Source organism: Coptis chinensis, chromosome 1 (assembly GCF_015680905.1).
Source record: "Coptis chinensis isolate HL-2020 chromosome 1, ASM1568090v1, whole genome shotgun sequence".
NCBI classification, from domain to species: domain Eukaryota; kingdom Viridiplantae; phylum Streptophyta; class Magnoliopsida; order Ranunculales; family Ranunculaceae; genus Coptis; species Coptis chinensis.
Window position 1 is genome coordinate 21108531 of NC_141456.1, and position 18098 is coordinate 21126628.

At 38.5% G+C, this 18098-nt stretch overlaps 1 pseudogene; it reads left to right on the plus strand.

The window, feature by feature from the left end:
• Positions 1-917: 917 nt before the first annotated feature.
• Positions 918-6362, plus strand: LOC147522837 (pentatricopeptide repeat-containing protein At1g59720, chloroplastic/mitochondrial pseudogene; annotated as a pseudogene).
• Positions 6363-18098: the final 11736 nt, after the last annotated feature.

Consider the following 18098-nt stretch of genomic DNA (forward strand, 5'->3'; position numbering starts at 1 on the left):
ATTTTTTTACTTTCAATGTTAATATTTTAAATAGTTTTCTCCGCATGATAGTAGGGTTATATAGACTTATAACATTATAGGAAGTTGACAATTTGTTCAATTGTTGTAGACTTGCGGATTGTTCATGAGTTCCATATTGATCAAGGTGTTGCCATAGCCTTGCATAACAACTTCAAGTGATCCACCTTAAGCCCTCAACCCCGTTGTCAAGGTTGTGCTAGAAAATATGGTAAGATATGTTAGTATTTTTGCGTTATTCATCTTATGTGTTACATTTGACTAATTGTAATGTAGCTTCTATTTTTTGGGGTCTCACATTACAAATGTTGAGATAAAACGTTGAGATAAATATACTTATTATCTTTATAGTTACATTGTTTGCGTAAATTAAAACACAAGTAGTGGTGCAACTGAGGATGGAAGCAGTTGATGCTAAATAATCCAAGGGAAGCAAGCCAAGTCGTTTTAGTTTGAGGTGTTGGCCCGAGATTTGTTGGTAGATCATTAGAAAGACTTTTTATTAGACTCCTTTCCTTGATGTGTGCAGTGTTGTGGTATGAATTATGATATCTAAGGAAATGACAGTAGGTATTTTGGGCATTTAGCTAGCATTAATCTTTACGGACCGTTTGTTGTCATTGGAGTTAACTTTGTCTTATGGTTTCCTTTTAATGTTTTAGTCATTTTTGCAATCTTTATATGATTTTTGAGTTTCTAGGTTTCTATTTTTCAAAATAACCAACACCTTCATTAATATATCTACACAAAACCGCTGCCGAGGGGCCGCAAATAAGACATGGATTATGAAAACTAAATTTTAACAATAAAATATTTTACACACAATCCTTTTTTTAGCGAAAATTATAATAATAGTAATAGTGAAAGGGACTTGATTTTCACTGATCGATCGAACAATAATGACTTTTTCAGTGATGCAAGCGCAACAGGTGTGCCCAATTTACTTGAAAAAAATGTGTACAGAGTTATCAGAAATTGGCTTAAACATCCATATGCATGCTTTGGAAATGAACTCTTAACATTGTAAGGACTTTTCTCTATCTCAAGTTGATGTGAGTAGGTACTCTTTTTATTTGCTCAATGTGTTTTTTGCTGATAAAACATATGTATGCAGGAATGCTCAGGAGAACATATCTCAACGCTTTATCATATCTCAAACATTGAGTGTCTGTATTCCGTGATTTTTGCTAGCATTATGTCCCTGAATAAAAACGATGCGGTATGTAATAGTTCTTCTTTTGTTGTATGGGATGTCTTATTGGCAGTATATTTTATTTATTTAATTATTTTTACCTGTCTTTTGCATTCTTTTTGCTACGGATATTGAGTTGGTAAATTTCTGAGATATCAAAGACCATGGTGTTGTTTTAAAAATGGAATTTGATTCTACAGACAAATTTTGTTTAATATACATGTTAACATTGCACACAGAAGAAAAGTTTTTCATTCAGACCGTTTTTCTATCAGCAACATCACTTAAACGCCAAGCACCCTCAATTGAAGACTATACAAGAATGAGCTATTGGAATTGATCTATATATGTTGAGTCTAAATTCAAAAGAATTACTTTTACATGCAACCATGCTAAGGAATGCACCAAGATAGAATGTGCTTGATTTGAAGACTAGACATGTCACCAAACATTTAAGTGTACCATGCAAATAGACAACATATATGAAGTGTTCAGGCTCAAGATGAAGATAGCCCGCATGCAGGTCCTCATTGTGACTCATGCTGATTTTTTATGCTTTAATTTACGATATGTTTCAGCGTTCACTTTTTTGCAAATTCAATGTTCCTGCAACTGATGTAAGAACTAAGAATTAGACATTCTCGCTATCAGTTTTGCTTATGTAATAACATTTGTTTGGCTTACATTTCGTTCCTTAGAGTTTTTAAGAACGTATTCTTCTTGCAATTGTTTCTAGACCTAACACCTTTCGTTTTTGCTTTTTATTAAAAAAAAAAAATCTATAAATTTTAATTCCTGTATTAAGTTGGTTTTGTTATGATATAATGTTCTTTTTTCTCCCTAATTTGTGCACGCTTTTAAAATTTCTATAATCATATTAAAGTATATTGAAATATTTATTTTTGGTGTGGTACTTTGTTAGCTTCGCAAGCGCAACACGCGTACCAATTTGCTAGTTCTAAGGCTGGGTGCAATGGCTCCCCATTCCCTCAAAAGTGGAGGGAGTGGCGATGGTTTTTGCCCCTTATCTCTATAATACTCTCCATATATAGAGAGTAATATTGAGGAATAGAGAGTGTATTCCACGCGAGTTGAAATGACGTGGTTTGTAAAAACCCAAACGGCGCCACTTGAAGTTGTGTGGAATGCATTTTTCAATTTCATACCGCGCCATTTGAAGTGGCGTGGTTTGTAAAATCTCAAACGGCGCCACTTGAAGTGGCGTGAAATGTTTTTTTTTTTTTAATCCGCCACTTGAAGTGGCGTGGCATGGAATGCATTTTTCAATTTCATACCACGCCATTTGAAGTGGTGTGGTTTGTAAAATCCCAAACGACGCCACTTGAAGTGGCGTGGAATGCATTTTTTTTTTAATTCCGTGCCGATCGAAGTGGCGTAGAATGGTCCGAACTATTGGACACCAAAATTAACTCCCTGTCCTCAAAACACTGTTTTTTGGTAGAATAGAGATAGAGGTAATGCACCATTGGACTCAGCCTAAGAAACATAAGATAGGGAAAGCATGTGAATAAATTGGTACTGTTCTAGACTTGTAGTTAGCATAGCACTTTGATTAAATAAAAGGTTGGGGTCGCCTTAACCCCTAGCCATTTCTAAAAAAAATAAAAAATAAAAAATAAAAATAAAAAATAAAATATAGCACTTTGTGGCATGCAGTAAAAATAAATATGGTATTGATTTCTATTACTCTTAAACAGCCCTGTTTGCAACTGATGGAGATGAATATGGAAAGTTGATGTCTTTGTTTGTGGAAGCTAAAATTTTCTGGTGAGAGAGTAAGACAAATGAGTAAATATCAGCAAGCCAACTTGTAATCAGTAACGACTAACAACATTCTAAAAATTCTTTAACCGTTTTCACTTCAACCAACTTTTTTTCAATAGATAATAAAAGATATTGTAAATAGCTTCCACTAAAAATGGTGTTGTCCATTACACCAACAGCCCCATCACCACCTCATATCCACTCCACCACCAACAACAATACTAAAACCCTCTCACTCCATCACCACCACCGATTGTCTACCACTTTTGATATTAATTACGCTTCGCCGATTGGCGGAGCGAGGAGCCCAAGGTACACCCGTGGCGTGCCCTCAACAACTTAAAAAAAAAAAAAGTAGCTATCGGTGACCATCCGAAGTTCATAAAGTCTCGCCACCATCCGAAGTTCCAAGGGGCGGACAAAAGCAACAAGTTTATGATGACTAACAAATCGGATTGAAAAATGGAAAGACAAAAAAAATATAAACAACAAAGAAAAAATACAAAAAGAAGCGTAGATTGTTCTAATTTTATCACTCAAATGTCAAGAAGTTGGGTGGTGCGATATGGATGAGACAAGAATGTTACTTGTTGAGAATGATATTTTTCATATATCATACAGTTGATACTTGATAGCCTTAACGAGGAAGATGATTTCACAAAGAAGATGAGCGAGTGCGCTTGTGATCGCCTCGAAGCTTCTTGTGCTTTTGTAGAAACACATTCAGGTCAATCTCATTCTCAAGAAGCTGCTTGAAAAGAGTCTCAGATTCCTCTTTGATTTTTCAAAGAGAAATCATCACAAATTAGGAATCTCAAGAAAGAATCTAAAAGCAACTGTACAAAGGAGCTATCTGAAGTGATCAACCAAGTGATAAGGGAGCAAAAAAAAAAAAAGGTGGCATGTGCTGAGCGAAACAAAAAGGATGTGTTAGATGTCATGTGATGGGTGTTGTACTTGATGTACAGATTTGACTTGTTTATTTAGTATGAAAAAAAAAAAAAAAAAAAAAAAACAGTACCAAAAAAGCTAATAGAAAACCCAATATTATTTGTGCTCCTAATTATCTCGTTTTTATCAACCCATATATAAACCCAAACAGAAATCATCTTGTATCTATTTAAAAAAAACAACTAGAAAAAAAAAACCCCTAACATACTCTACTTCTCCTCTCCTCCACTCTCTATTACTCTATATTAAAATTTAAGTCTTAAACTCTTCTACCAAAACAACAACAATCGGATGGTGGATGAATGGTTGAATAATTGTTTAATAATATACATTGAAAACGAAGTTTTTGATAGCATTGATGCCGAGTTGATCTTGCAACGCTTCCAAAAGATGAAGAAAAATGACAAAAAAGAAGGCCGCTCAGAACAACTATGAATAAGTATTTGTTTAGATTGAATTATTTTTTCTTTTCTTATTTTTTTTTTTATATTATACTTATTGCAATTATTTTATATGATTTTTTTATGTTCGAAATATACTTGTTTTGTGATCGGGTTTGAATTTTTAGTTAAAAAAAAATTAGTGTATTGTTTTTTTTATGGCTAAATCTATGGTGCGCAGGTCGTATGGTATGCTATCAAATCTGGGCCACTCATACCAAGGGTGCGTGTGTATTGCATGGCAAAAGTACTAATCCAAAGGCCCACATTATCTCCGCACTATAGACATGCTCTTTTTTTATACTTGGTTTTTGGGTGGCTCACCCTCACTTACATTCCTGGCTCACTGCTTCTCGCCTTCTTCACCATATTCATAACCCCAAGTCCCCAACTCCTTCATTTGGAATACCCTTATTCGCGATAAACATACTTACCCTTTTGTACTTAAGGCTTGTGCATTCTTGTTTGCTTTGTTTGAAGGGAAACAGATGCATTGTCATGTTGTGAAACTTGGGTTTCAGAAAGATACTTAGTCTTGTACATTTTTACGTATCGTGTGGGCATTTGGACCTTGGGAGAAAAGTGTTTGAGAAGATGTCTGATACAAGTTTGGTTTCTTGGAATGTTATGATTGATGGGAATGTTCAGTTTGGTGAGCTTGTTACTGCTTTGAGATTGTTTATTCAAGTGCAGAAATTGTTTGAACCTGATGGGTTTACTATGCAGAGTGTTATATGTGCTTGTACTGGTTTGGCGTCGATGTATTTAGGAATGTGGGCTCATGTGTATGTGTTGAGAAAGTGTGAGCTGAGTGTGAAGAAGGATGTGTTAGTGAACAATTCAGTGTTGGATATGTATTGCAAGTGTGGGTCTCTGGACTTGGCTCATCAAGTTTTTAGGAGGATGAGTAAACGAGATGTAACTTCTTGGAATTTGATGATATTGGGTTTCGGAATGCATGGCCAGTCAAGGAAGCGTTAGACACCTTTGCCTCTATGTCAAATATTGATGGTTTGATGCCTAACTCAATTACATTTGCGGGTGTTTTAAGTGCGTGTAAACACGGAGGTCTAGTGAGTGAGGGTCGTAGGTATTTTGACTTAATGGCTAAAGAGTACCAGATTGATCCCAAGTGGAGCACTATGGGTGCATTGTTGATCTTTTTGCTTGTGCTGGACTGATTAATGAAGCATTAGATCACGTTTCTCTCATGTCTGTGAGATTTGGAGGAGTCTTTTGGATGCTTGTTGCAAGCAAAATGTTAATATTGAGCTCAGTGAAGAAGTCGCTAAACGGATTCTTGATACAGAAGGAGGTGCGAGTAGTGGTGTTTATGTGCTCTTGTCCAGAGTGTATGCATCAGCCAACCGTTGGAATGATGTTGGACTGGTACGAAGGCTAATGAGTGAGAAGGGCATCACTAAAGAGCCTGGCTGCAGTTTGATAGAGGTTGATGGCGAGGTTCACCAATTTCTTGCAGGGGATACTTCACATCCCTGCAGCAAAGAGATATATCGCTTCGTTACATTGATATCGAGGATAGACTAGAATCAGCAGGGTATGTACCTGACTTGTCACAAGCGCCTATGGTTGATGAACATGGTGATGAAAAGCAGCAGTCACTCTCCCTGCACAGTGAGAGACTTGCCATTTCGTTTGGGCTCCTTAATGCCAGACCAGGCGTGCCAATTCGCATCTTCAAAAACCTGCGGGTCTGCAATGATTGTCATACTGTAACTAAATTAATCTCTAGTGTCTTTGGTGTGGAGATTATGGTGCGAGATCGGGCTCGGTTCCATCATTTTAAAGACGGATCGTGTTCTTGCATGGATTGTTGGTGATGTTATATTTCTTCTTGTTTGTACATTTGTATTAATAGTCTTTGAGAATATGGATAGAGAAGTGAGAACTGAGTTGCATTAAGCTGGAATTGCAAAAGCTAAACATTGAACTGATCGAAGTACATTAAGACCTTACCCTAGCAAACATGATTGAAAAAATGTTGTAGATGTACACAACTGATTTATTGTTACTGCAAAACTGGCTGAAATGTTAACGTTACTCGCAGGAGGTTTGCTTTCTTTGGGTTGTTCACATTTTAGTCCAACATCTGTGTAAAAGATGTCATAATGATATGCACTCGGCATTTTAGTCGAACCCTAGCAATCTGCTTATAGAATCTTTGTCGTCCATTTTTGCAACAGGGAATGAGTTCCTAATGATATGCACTCGGCACTCCACATCAAGACTCAGTCTTTCAGTGTTATATTTATATACAAAAGGAATGAGATCATACTTTCGGCTTTAACAGCCTCTTGCTCATTACACTCCGCCCCCTCCTTTCTTCAGTAGTGTAGCTTTCTTGGTAAGGGTTTACTAGGAAACCACCACCACCCCTCCCCTATAGTCTCGAGTAGCCATGTTTAATTATGGACTAACTCCCCACGGGAAACCTAGCCATAAATAAGGTTCCCTATTCATGTGCCTGAAAGACTGGATTCGATAGCTGCAGATTCTCTTGCACAACAGCACATGCATTCGAGAACACCGTAAGCTCCGCCTCCTAACGAGATCGTGCTCGGTTCCATCATTTTAAAGACGGATCGTGTTCATGCATGCATTATTGGCGATGTTATATTTCTCATTTGTATCAGTAGTCATTGCACAAAATCGTAGAAAAGTAAAAGCTGCCTTGCATAGTTGCATTAAGCTGGCGTTACATTAAACAAACATTCAACTGGGGCATATTTTGACCCTAAGGAACATGATTTAAAATGTTGTCTATGTACACAACCAATTTATAAACGTTAAAGCAAAACTGACTTAAATGCTAATCTAGCTCGCAGGAAGTGAGTTCTCTTTAGTGTGACTGTGTTCATATTTCAGTCCATCAGGTTTAAAAGATGTCATATCACAGCCGTCTTCTTGTCCTCATGTCCAATCTTTGTTTTCCATTTTCACATCAGGGAATGGACTCCTCTTGATATTCTACCTTGCGCATTTAACGGGCTCTTACTCCCCGCCCCCTCCTTTCTTCAGTCTAGATTTCTTGTTTTTCTTCTCTGCTTTAGTTCCCAAACGGCTTCTGCTGCACAACTTATTCAACTTAAAGTGGAAGAGTAATCAGTAAGTAATTTGGTAATTGATCTATGCTATGTCGTCTGAAGAACAACTCTTTTGTTTCTATGGTCACGTAGGATTTATACCTTAACACAAGCCCAGTGGTATACACTTTTATAGCAGAAAAGATTGATACTGGAGTGAGCCACCATAAATGTGCGTGAAGTGGGAGAAAGTGTAGTATTGTCATTGTAATGGTGCAGGATGGTGAAGGTGTTGGCTTTATCCTCACATGAGGAGGAAAGGATTTCATTCTGCGTGGAAATCTGAGCGACCAGCCCATGCCGTGAAGACTTCCAACTTTTCAGTAGCGACCAGCGCTAAGTCTATTTTTAGAAGAAAATTGGGACCGCGAGTTTCCAATAAGAGTTACAGTTTTTGGCAAAACCTATTACCCAGAAAACAACACAAAAGTCAGAGAAAACCCAATCTTGAAAGCTATCAAAATTGAGAGATAACATTTACAGAGAGACAACCCTGTAAAGAGATAATAGTGATCTAGTAAGGTGAGAGACTGAAAGGAGAGATTGTAATCTTCCTTCCTACTTTATATAAAGAACTAGCTCTTGTGGAAATAGGTACCATTGGCCGAACCACGGTAAATCTTTGTGTTGTGGTTTGCTTTTATTGATTTACATTATTATCTGTTGTTAATAGTTGTTTAGCGAGTTGGGTATATTAGTATAGGTTGTAGTTGATATTTAGAATTTGTCTGGGGTTGGATTGTGCTCAAATATAAGTTATTTGTGTAGTGGGGGAATCGATTGGTATTGGTATAAACCCCAGCAAGTGATATCAAAACCAGGTTTGATTAGCCTAGGGTGTTATCCAAATCTTGGTCGGAAGGTGTTTGACAAAATTCCTAAGAGAAGATTTGAGTTTAAATAACTTGTAGAGATGGACAAATCCGTGAACACTCGCATGACGAGTCTGAATATGAAGAACTACATCATCTGGAAAGCCAAGATGGAAGACTTGCTATACTGCAAGGACTTGACACTACCTAGCTATTGAGAATGAGGGAGTAAAACCAGAAAAAGGCGATGATCTTTGAGTGGAAAAAGCATTGTAGAAAAGAGATTGGATACATTCGACAGTGGATTGATGACAGTGTCTTTCACCATGTGTCCTAAGAGACTACAACCTTCAGTTTGTGAAAGAAACTCGAAGACCTCTACGAGAGAAAGTCGGGTGGAAACAAAGTGCTGGTCGTTAAGAAGTTTGCCGACACGAAGTACCAAGAAGGGTCTTCAATGTTTGAGCATCTTAATGAATTACAGAATACGTACCATCAATCAGATGCATTTGATGAAGATTGATTTGGGAGACGAAGTTGAGGCTTTGTTTCTATTATGCTCTCTACCCAAAAGTTGGGAGACATTAGCAGTCTCTCTACACTGAGCAGCCAAGGATGGAATAGTTACCATGGAGATGGCTACCACGTCTTTGTTGAATGAGGAGGCTAGAAGGAGTTCAAAAGGAAGCTCCTCTCAATCAGAGATCATTTTCACAGAGAAACGGGGGAGAGGTAAAAGCGAGAAAACCATCTCGATTAGAGGTGATAGCAGTAAATCTAGGGGGGTGAAGCTAGAACTCCTAAGGTAGAGAGGCAATGTTACTATTGTGCCACCAAGGGTCACTTCGGATATGAGTGCATAACATGAAGAGGGATGAGAAGAATAAGCTGTGTACATGAAGACATGGTGCGGAGGAGGCGGAAACACTGAGGAGATACTACCGCACTAGTCGGCGACTGAGTGGGAATGTGTCGGTGTGGTGTGTGTTGTCTTAGTACCTCATGTCGAATCTGAGTGGGTGATAGATCTGAGGAGCATCCTATCACGTCACACCGCAAGATAGGAGATTCTTCACTACCTACAGCTATGGTGAATATGGTAAAGTGAGGATGGGTAGCGATGGCGACTTCGAAGATTAGGCATTGGAGATTTTCATGTAGAAACCAATGTCGGCTACACCTTGACACTTGTCACACCCGAATTTTGATGTAATTGGAAAAACAATATTTGTTTGGATCGTTCGATTTTGAGGTGTGATGCAATCTCAACTCCCAAAACCCATAATGTCGGTTTAAATAATACGCGGATAATTAAAAACCAATAAAAATTTAAGATAAACAAAAGTCCTCTTCATTACAAAAACTTCGCCAAATATGATTAAATTACAAATTTCATTTCAACCCTCTTTAATTATAATTTCTGTTGAAAATACAAAATAACATTTGCCTCAACTAAAACTATTATACCTTAAAGGAAAACAAAACATATCACGAATGTGACGCTAACACAAACCACAAGCAAAGAACCAACCTTCTTCAACATTTATCTGTCAAGACTTATCAACTATGTTCATTTGATGAACACACCGATAAGCAAACATGCAAATCGGATTGAGATTATAAACAATCTTTGGTGTGAGTAGCCCTAAAATACAACATATACTTATACATATATTTACACAATAAATAAGGCAGTTAGTTTCTCCACCGGTAGCTTTTAACCTCCAACGAATAATACAATATCCTTAAGTACCATAATTAAGGCGGTAGTTCCTCCACGGGCCTTTAGCTTCCAATAATAAAACAATCATATCGATATGTACATACCACATGTAAAGGCAGTTAGTTCCTCCATTGAGGCGCATTAACTTCCCACTAACTACACAACAACCATACGCATAATAAAAAGGCATTTAGTTCCTCCACCGAGGTGTCTTAGGTTCTAACTAAACTAATAACCAGCCAAACATATTCTATACTTACGCATTTCATGCTCAATTACAGAATGGGTCGTCTCTGCAAAAGTAATTAGTTTGACCCACCCTTCTGCAAAACTATATACAATCATATATTTAAAGATATATCATTAACCAACCTATCACCATAATTATATTATTTAAGGCTTTCTTTGCGTGTCCCTAAAATCACGTCGTATCTATGTCTTACCTAGTTTCCCTGGCTACCACAACCACTACCCAACGCCGAACATGTACATCCACATGCCTCCCCTCACATAGCGGACCACTCCGTGCGCAATTACCCTGAGCGGGATGCCGCACACCAGGTAACCCTCACACGAAAGCCATTATGTAAGTATTGCCACTATTCGGCATAAAATATCGCGCGTCTCGTTCTAATTTTGTGAACGGAATAATCAAGCCACTATTCGGCTACGCCAGAAGGGCCATTCAAATTCACTGAAACGCCAGAAGGGCCAATCAAATTACTTACGCCCGAAGGGCCATTCAGATTCACTGAAACGCCAGAAGGGTCAATCATATCACATACGCCCTTTACATGGGCCAATCACATGAGTTATGGTAGCTAGGTTCTAGGATTTTTGTTACGTGATTTATTCAGGTGTCATACATTTATATCTCAGAAAAATTCTTGTTCTATCTCATGCTAGTATACTTAATTGTACTGAAGCTCAACGTTTCTCGTTATAATACCATCCACATTATCACGTGCCAATACTATTCATTGCACGATATCCAAGTATCTCTATATCAAATCTCAAATATATTTTTATTTCACGTGCCAATTAATTATTGCACTAAGCCACAATCCCATGGGAAATATCTACAATTATTATACTACCTCATAGTAGCATCTCATAGAAATGATAATGTAGCGTTTACCTTTATTTCTCCTAAAAATATTGCATTTAATAGATATCCTAACATATGATATCATTTAATAGAACAACACTTTCAACATACTACATAACGTCGCAATAGCTCCAAACGTACCGCATAACATTTTTATAGCATTTTAAGAATATTATGTCTCCTAAAATTTCTATCTCGTCACGTGTCAAAAAAAAATACACAATATCAGCGTCAAATCTTTCTTAGATAATGACAACCAAATTTATACAAGCTTCCACAGCATTTTAGCATTGGATTTGTCCATATAATTTACAACGTAAAACGTAACACAATTAAACAGTCAAAAGTCCACAGTCAAAGCCCAAAACCAAAACCCAAAAGTCTAAATATTGAAATACCCATTTGGATCTATATTAAGTCCTATGGACTGCCCCAAACAATATTAGAAACTGCCCCAAACAATTAAGTGATTTGGCCCAAAGAAAGCTAATTGAAAATGGCCCAAACCACTAACTAACTTAGTCCGGCCCAAGAACTAAAATCTAAACCCAAAAACTGAAACCGCCCAAACCAAAAAGATTTCAGCCCAATCAAGGCCCACTAACCAAACAGTCGTCTCCCTCATCTCACCAGCTCCAGCGCCAGCAGCCTCTTCCACCACCAGTTCTCCTCCTCTACTTCTATTCCAGCGGTTTGACTCCTATTGAAAAACCCTATAACTTTAATTCACACCAACACCGATTTTGGCAACTGTCGAGATCACTCTCCAACAGACATCGACCGCCATTGCCGGCTGTTCAAGCTCCCCACAGCCCTCATTCGACAGCCCTCATCCCCTTAATCAAACCTTATAACGCCATCACCAACAATCCATTCAAATACACAACCAAAACCCCAACAACAAAGTTTAAATAAAAACTGGGCGATTTCTTGTCGGCCGCCATTAACGATTTCTTCGAGCTTTGACAGCCCCTTTTCAGCACCCATTCAAACAACAATAACCAAACTTCAACCCCTTTCTACCCCCAATCTTCGCTCAACACAAAAACAACAATAGTAGTTCACATTCATTTTACTGGCGATTTCTCTGGCCGCCATTAAAATGAACCCACCCAACAACAGTATAGTAGTTTTAAACCATATACAGGACAAACGTTGGCTTGGCTCGCGCCACCATTGACTCTCTTTCGAGCTTCAACAGCCCCATCCCCCGAGTTTCAATAATGCTACAATTTAACACGTTTTAACAACGACATTAACAATAATAATAAAGACAAAAGAATACACAGAAAATATGAGCAAAAGCCTTGGACAGTAAAATTAGACCGTAAAATATAAAACTAATCTACTCAATTTAATCAAAAGCTCCACGAATTCATCATAGTCCGAATCGTCGCGCTCCAACACTCTAGCAAGCGAGCTTTTATCTCTGCCTCCATTTTTATTTTATTTTTATCTAAAAACCCTATTCTCTGGAAAAATATGTATATATACCTAGGTTTGAAACCTAAGCTCAACACAGACTCGGGCCCAGAAATCAGGCCCACGTATCCCAAATTCCAATCCAACAAATTTTAAATTAATTAATTAATTAATAAATCATGATTTTAAATACGGGCGTTACAACACTTCAAAAGGATGTAAGACATGTTCGACATACGGTTAAGCCTAATTAATTTGGGAAATTAGATGGCGATGACTTTGTAAACTTCGTTTGGTAGCGAGTATGGAACTGGCGTAGATTCCATCAGAGCGGCCGGAGGAAGAAAACTTACTCTCTTTACAAAACACAGGCTAGTTTGTGTAAAGCAGAATTGAATGCGGCAGAAGAAGAAGCTTCATCCGAACTGTGGCACAAGAGACTGTGTCATATGGGCATAAAATAGATGGAAGTTCTTGCTAAGCAAAATGTCTTGCCAGACATCAAAGGTACACATTTAAATATATGTACTCACTGTTTGGTAGAAAAGCAACACAGGGTGTCTTTCCAATGATTCCCGTCTCACAGAAAGAACAATGTCCTTGAACTAGTGCACACAGACTTATGTGGTCTTATAAAAGTGAAGTCTCATGAGGGAGCTTCATACTTCGTGACCTTCATTGATGATGCATCAAGAAAGATATGGGTCTATAGTCTGAAGACCAAGGATGAAGTACTTGGCGTGCTTGAGAAATTCCACAATATGGTGGAAAGAGAGACTGGGAAGTTGTTGAAGTGTATTCGCTCAGATAATGGGGGTGAGTACATTGGGCCGTTTGAAGAGTATTGTCAGAGTCTTGGGATTCGTCATGAGCAGACCGTTCCCAAGTTAAGACACCACAACATAATGGAATATCAGAGAGAATGAATCGTACCATTGTAGAGAGGATGAGATACATGCTTTCTCACTCTAAGCTACCTAGGACCTACTAGGTAGAAGCAATGCGTACAGCTGTGCATGTGATCAATCTATCGCCGTTGAAGCCTCTGAATAGTGACTATTCAGAGAGAGTATGGTCAGGCAGAGATGTTGATTATGGATACTTGAGGGTATTTGGGTGCATGACATTTGTGTATATTCCGAAGGATGAGAGATCCAAGCTTGATGACAAAGCCAAGCAGTGCATTTTTCTAGGTTATGGAGATGAAAAGTTTGGTTACAAACTCTATGATCCGATTAACAAAAAGGTAATCCGAAGTCGAGATGTTGTGTTCCTGGAAGACCAAACCATAGTAGACTTTGAGGAGGGTGAGAAGCTACAGGCTTTCACCAATGATCTTGTTGATTTAGAACCAGAAGTTCCTACTGTGGAACGTGCAGAAGGCATTAAGAATGCAGAGAACCATAAGCCTGAAGCTCATGATGAGAATCTTATTGCTCATGATGGGATAGAACCTATTGGTATAGAAGATGTAGATGAGATGCATGAACCACCACCAGAGCAAGTAGAAGTGCATCCTCCTGAGGCACCAGCAGATAGGGCAAGGAGGTCAGATAGAGAGAGACTAGCTTCAACCAGGTATCCACCACATATGTACGTGCTACTATCGGATGGTGGAGAACCTATGTACTATCAAGAGGACTTGAGGGTATAGACAAGGAGAAGTGGTTGAAGGTCATGCATGACGACATGTATTCTTTGCATAAGAATCACACTTATGAGTTAGTTAAGAAACCGCAAGGACGAAAAATTCTCAAGAATAAGTGGATATACAAAGTTAAGCATGGAGAGAACAATCCTCACCCAAGGCACAAAGCTCGCCTTGCTGTGAAGGGATTCGGTCAAAGGAAAGGGATTGACTTTGATGAGATTTTCTCTCCTATAGTGAAGATGACTTCTATCTGGGTGGTATTATGTATGATCGCAAGTATGAACCTAGAGGTTGAGTAGCTAGATGTTAAGACAGTCTTTCTTCATGGAGACCTTGAAGAAGATGTCTACATGGACCAGCCAGAGGGGTTTGAGGTCAAAGACAAAGAGCACCTAGTATACAAGCTGATAAAGAGCTTGTATGGGTTGAAGCAAGCACCGAGACAGTGATACATAAAGTTTGATTCCTTTATGGCGAAGTAAGGATACAAGAAGTCTGCTTCCGATCATTATGTGTTTGTTCAGAGATTTCCAGATGAGGATTTCATAGTGTTATTGTTGTATGTGGATGATATGTTGATAGTTGGCCCAAACATCAACAAGATATTCAAGTTGAAGAAAGACTTGAGTAAGTCCTTTGAGATGAAGGATTTGGGTCAAGCAAAGCAGATACTTGGGATGCGGATCACTCATGACAGAAAGAGTGAAAAGTTGTGGCTTTCTCAAGAAAGCTACATTGAGAAGGTGTTGAAGAGATTCAACATGGATCAAGCGAAGCTAGTCAGTTGTCCGCTTGGTGGCCAGTTCCGCATGACCAAAGAGATGTGTCCAAAGGGTGAGCATGAGTAAGCGAGTCAGATGGAAAAGATTCCTTATGCATCCGCAGTGGGCAACTTGATGTAAGCAATGGTGTGTACAAGACCGGATATAGCTTTCGCCGTGGGCGTTGTAAGCCGATTTCTGTCAAATCCGGAGAAGGAGCATTGGGAAGGTGTTAAGTGGATATTGAGATATCTCAAAGGCACTTCCAAATCGTGTTTGTGCTTTGGTGAAAGTAAGCCCTTACTTGAAGGCTACATCGATGCGGAACATGGCGGTGATGTTGACTTCGATGAAGTCCACCCGGTTATTTGGTTACTTTTGCGGGGGGGCGGTTTCTTGGCAATCAAAGTTGTAAAAGTGTGTTGCTCTCTCCCTTCTGAAGCGAGTATATTGCGCCCAGCGAGCATTGCAAAGAGTTGCTATGAATGAAGAGATTCTTCGATGAACTAGGGCTAAAGCGAAAACGGTTTGTAGTTCTATGTGACGATCGAGGCGCCATCCATTTGAGCAAGAATCGAGTTTTCATTCTAGATCCAAGCACATACACATATGCGTTATCATTGGATTAGAAGTACTTTCGAAGACAAGTATTTGTGTATCGAGAAGATCCATACCGACAAGAGCGGGTCGGATATGATGACCAAAGTATTATTGAAAGGTAAGTTTGATGTTTGTTGTGCTTTATTGCGGAATGGCGAAAGACACTCCTCTGTTGATTTGGAAATTGCATGGAGGAAGCCCCCCCCTCACTGTTCGGGAGGGGAGATTGTTGGCTTTATCCCTCATATGAGGAGGAAAGGATTTCATTCTGCGTGGAAATATCGAGGCGCGACCAGCTAAATTAGCCTTGACAAGTGCGACCAGCGCCATCTTGTAAAAGACTTCCGATTACTTTTAGCGACCGCGCTTCGACTTGTGCTTGCTCGAGGCGCGACCCATGCTCAAGTCTATTTTTAGAAGAAAATTGGGACCGCGAGTTTCCAATAAGAGTTAGAGTTTTTGACAAAACCTAATACCCAGAAAACAACACAAAAGTCAGAGAAAACCCAATTTTAAAAGCTATCAAGATTGAGAGATAACATTTACAGAGAGACAATCCTGTAAAGAGATAAGAGTGATCTAATAAGGTGAGAGACTGAAAAGAGAGATTGTAATATTCTTTCACACTTTATATAAAGAACTAGCTCTTGTGAAAGTATGCACCATTGGCCGAACCACGGTAAATCTTTGTGTTGTGGTTTGTTTTTACTGCTTTACATTATTATCTGTTGTTAATAGTTGTTTAGCGAGTTGGGCATGTTAGTATATGTTGTAGTTGATATTTAGAATTTGTCTGGAGTTGAATTGTGTTCAAATACAAATTTTCTGTGTAGTGGGGGGATCGATTGGTGTTGGTATAAATCCCAACATAAGTAGAAGTGCCAATTAATTGATCCATAGAGATGAAACAATATTAATCTCCAAAATTGGCTTCCCACGAACAGATTAAATTTCTGAAACAGTTCTATGCTACCTGGAATGTGATCGTGCGGCTTGGTGACTAGTGATTAAAAATTAAGACTGGTAAAGTCTTAAGAACTAGTCAATACTAATTTCTTAGATGTACATGGTTTATTATACAAGCTATGTTGTTGTATATTTGTTAAGAGGGAATGAGGGATGTTGATAGCACTCTGTTGGTAACTTGTAGTGGGTGGGCAACTGGGCATATCATTTGATGTCTTTAATTATCCAACAACGACCGCCTCTAAAGGCGCCAATAGAACAACAAATGTTGCTCCGTAATCACCATCAAAAGAGTGGTCAAATGGGAGAAACCAAATAATATATATATAATGATATATAGAATTTGTCTCCAAGTTTTCCAGTCCACCCTATTAAATATTAATAATAGTGTAAATCCGGATAATCTGCGGAGAATAACGAATAAGTACCTAACAAAGAATCTATTACAAGAATATGCCTTGAGCAACAAGAAACTTTTGACTTTGGTTTTGGACATATCACAGACTGTTGCAATACTGGTCTCCTTATTCAAAACTCAGCTTCAGCGAACAGTAAACAGGTTATCAACTGCAGATAAGTGGTTTACCTTTGTATTTTCAAAGTTTTTGAATAAGGTCTAAAAGGAACTCTCTATTGTATCTAGAAATTCTAGATCATCCGCACTGCCAAAAAGCAAAATTATATAGTTAGAGACTTGAGAGTCCCCTAAATAACATTTCCCCCTCATTTCTAATCAAGTGAGCGTATGCGAACGTTCTTGAGTTGGATATTTTCCCGAGGGTGTAAAATGTCTCCTGTCTGCTGTCTGCATGCATTGCCCCCTCAAAACACACCAAAAATTCTTTTCTCGCACATTTTCTCTCCTTCTCTCTCGGTTCATTTTCCTTCCCTCTCAAAAACACTTTCGCCCACATTTTCTTTCCTTCTCTCTCTCTTTTCATTTTCCTTCCCTCTAACAACCACTCAATATAGTGGCCATTTCCTTCTCTTTCATGTTCGTGGAATTTTTCATTTTTATATTTAGTTGGGTGATATCCTTTTAGACAATTGTGCCTTGCTTTATTTATCGAGGCTGTGCCTTCCCTAGCGATCCAGGGGAATCACTCTGGCTATCCAAGCCGTGGTGGTGATGACATTAATGCGGATCAAAGCATTCTTAGAGGGATCAAATTGAATTTTATTATGGCGGATCGAGGAATGCAACGTTTTCATGGGTGCAATTGGAGGTACTATTACATCTTTCTTGTATGTATGTAGATAATGGGCATTTCCTCCTCTTTCATGTTGTGGAATTTGTCATTTTATATTTAGTTGGGTGATGTCCTTTTAGACAATTGTGCCTTGCTTTATTTCTTTGGAATTCACTTGTATAGATGATAATTGTTTGATGAGAGTGTTTGAGTGTGTAAAGATATCTTGACCTATATCCGGAAAGGAACCCCTCTCTTGACTCTTGAGTTCATGTTTATGAATTTGATTAGTAAATGTTTCCAGCTATTTAACTTGTTTGCCACGGACGTTTGATTGTATAAAAGGAATAAGACATTTTGAGGTAACCATCTTAA